Source organism: Ranitomeya variabilis, chromosome 6 (genome assembly GCF_051348905.1).
Source record: "Ranitomeya variabilis isolate aRanVar5 chromosome 6, aRanVar5.hap1, whole genome shotgun sequence".
Lineage (NCBI taxonomy): Eukaryota > Metazoa > Chordata > Amphibia > Anura > Dendrobatidae > Ranitomeya > Ranitomeya variabilis.
Window position 1 is genome coordinate 438,178,383 of NC_135237.1, and position 3,116 is coordinate 438,181,498.

Genomic DNA, 3,116 nt, shown 5'->3' on the forward strand with positions numbered 1-3,116 from the left:
AGTTTTGCAAGCCTGCGAGAAAATCTAGGCATACGGATGCCATACGGATGACATATGGAGGATGCCATGCGCTAAATACGCTGACACACCCTGCCTACGGAGGAGATATGGACCAATATTTTGGGGAATTGTCACCGATACGGACCGTATTGTCTTATGCCGAGTGTGACGCCGGCATTTACTGCGTGTACACTGTTATGTACTGCGTGGCCTGTATTCACACATCGGGTATTCTACAAAATGTCGTGGACTGTGCTACATAGTATGTGGCTACTATATCCAGAAATACATATGTATAATAACTGCTGCGTTAGAATCGTGGCACCATGTAGTGTACAGATTTTTTTATATTTCTTATCAAAATAATAATTTTATCAAATGTAGTGACTGGTTATCTATCAAAATTGTAGGTAGAAAAACACCCTGCGGTCTGGGACCGTGCGAGTGAGGAGTACAAAGCCTCCGCTTCTAAACGTGATGCCTGGCCAGCCATCGTAACAGAAATTTATCCGCAGTGGCCTCAGCTACCAATAGCGGGTCAAAAACTTATTTGTAAGTATGTTAAATTTGTGTTATTCTTATTACGTATGTACTATATAATTGTCTATTTGTGTCACTTCCCTCTTTCTGTCTGTCCATCTGTCTGTCACGGATATTCATTGTTTGTGGCTTTTGTCTTTCATGTAATCCAAGTGGCTGTTTTGTTGTGGCAAACAGCACACAAACATTGCCACAACCAATGTGCGACGGGCTCAGACTGGCATCAATATGGCCGCTCTTTCCTCACCGCAGTCAGTGCCCGTTCCATACTCCCCTCTAGTCATGCCTCACACAGGGTTAATGACATCGTTAACAAAGCGAGGTGTTACGCACTCTGGTTATGCACCTAACCCTGTTTGACAATGTTTTTACTATAGATTCTGCGTATGCAGCATCAATAGTACAAAGAAAAGTAAAAAATAATGGAAAAAACGTTATTCTCACCCTCCGACCTCCCGCCCTGTCCTTGACAGTGCAAGCGGCAAGTTCGATGCAGCAGTACCTGTCGTGTCAGCGGTCTCTGCAAAATCACTGCACAACCTGATCATAAATCCCCTCTGTCCAGTGCCACTTGGGATTGGTGAAACTTGTGGACATACGTGGCTGGGCAATATAGTACTTGTCCTGTGCAATATACTACGTGTTCAGGCATATTCTGTAGTAGACGATGCGTTAGAACTGGGCCACCATCTATTTCCTTACTAATTTTTTTCAATGGTTCAATTTCAGTGGAAGGTGTGAGAAAACGTTGGCGATCTGTGACCGACAGATTTATGAAGGCCCAGAAGGTAGAAAGTGGCAGCTCGCCATCAAAAAAGAAGGTGCCGTTTGCAGACCAGCTGCAATTCATTTTAACAAGCAGAAATTTGCGGCGGTAAGTTATATATATATATATATATATATATATATATATATAACTATTGGAATTTTCCACGTTTCACAGTACTCTTGTATTGACAAAGTCTTTTTTTATTCCTTGTACAGAACTGAAGGCAATGTAAGAGCCGAAACCCCACCGGTACAGGAAGACAACAGCCTGGAGCTGGGTGATGGAGAGGAGGACTATCCTATTTGCTCCTCACCGAATCCACCCTTGGCTAGGCAGTCATCCTCCATGCATGCTGCAGTTATGTCCCCCACCTGTACTGTGTCAACTTCGCCCTCTTCGGCGGATGCGGCGGTGTTGTCTTCCGCTGTTGTTGCTGCCTCTTCCGCTGCATCCAGCTCCTTTGTTGGGGGTTCAAGGCCCACTGGGTTGGGGTCTGGTTCTGCCCGTCCTGTGCCAATGGGTAGGGCAGCACCCAAGAAGGGGAAAAAAAATAATGGTTCGGCTAGTGCCATTGAAGCACTCACAAGTCGAACCCTAAATATAATAGACCATTCATCTCCACAAGATGACATGGATAAATTTGGATCTGTGGTAGCTAGCCGCCTTAGGTCCATGACATGGGACAGGCAGAGCCTGTGCATGACAGCAGTTAATGCACTTCTAATGTGTGCTGCTGTCCCATCACCAATCCCCCCTCCACAAGATGTAGTTGTGGGAATTTTGAAAGCATTTACTATCCCAAGTGGGCCGCCACCACCACCACCAGCAGCTGCTACTCAACGGTTTTTCCATGCAGCACACAGGCCCGACGCTGCTGAAGCCTATAATTCAAGCCACTGTCCAACTCGTCAAAGTTCTGGGCATAATCTTTCCCAAAACACGAGTATTTTGTCGCAAGATATGTTTCCGGGGTATGGTTACGAGCCAGAGTACCAGCAATTTTGATTATTTAGTTCCTAAACCCCCCTGTCCTGTTGACAGGTTGTTCACAAATCAATTGTTGATGCACTTTTGTCCTGTTGACAGGTTTTGATAGCGTCCATTCTAGATGGACTGTTCTGGACAATGTTTGTCCTTGTGTTATAATACCTACGTCATTTTAAGACGTTTTGTTTTTATGTGTAGTACACAGTGTTATTTATGCATAAAAAATAAATTTGTATTTGCATAAATGTCTGTTAATTTCTTATTCTATAAAAAGTTTATTTCAATTTGCAGATTATGAACTGTGAGTAATGGGATAATAACTGTCAGTGACTAAAGAGTAAGTTGCAGACACAAGGTTTGATTTTTCAAACAAAATTCTTATTTATTAATTCCTAAAAATTTTTTTAAATGATAAAGAACAAAAGGACATTGAATGCATGGGGTTAGACATCCAATCTGCTCGGCTGTACTGATGAAGAACACAAGGGCCTTGATTGCTTTTGGGTTAGCCATCCGATCTGCTCTTCTGTACAGGCTGACATCTTGATGGGGGTTAGGCGTCGGATCTTCTCTGCTGTTCAGGCTGCTCAACACCGGCACAGGAGTATTGCCAGTGCACGGCACCTTCAGGACTCATGAAGTAGTCAGTGAAGGTTTCTCGCACACGCACACCCGAGATGGATTGCCTGCCTTGACCCAAGTTGTCCACTGCAATTAATTCAGACGGCTGCGTCTCCTCAACTACCTCTGTGCTGTAGTCCCGAACGTAGTTGTGGAGAACACAGCATGCCTTGATCACAGTGTCAACGGTCTCCGTATC

The 3,116-nt window shown here is 44.3% G+C and overlaps 1 long non-coding RNA gene across 1 annotated transcript; it reads left to right on the plus strand.

Moving 5' to 3' along the window:
- Positions 1-415: 415 nt before the first annotated feature.
- LOC143781219 (uncharacterized) lies at positions 416-2,531 on the plus strand. The gene is made up of 3 exons (XR_013216626.1): positions 416-552; positions 1,270-1,414; positions 1,525-2,531. It is a non-coding gene; the product is annotated as an uncharacterized LOC143781219 (long non-coding RNA).
- The last annotated feature ends 585 nt before the right edge of the window (positions 2,532-3,116 follow it).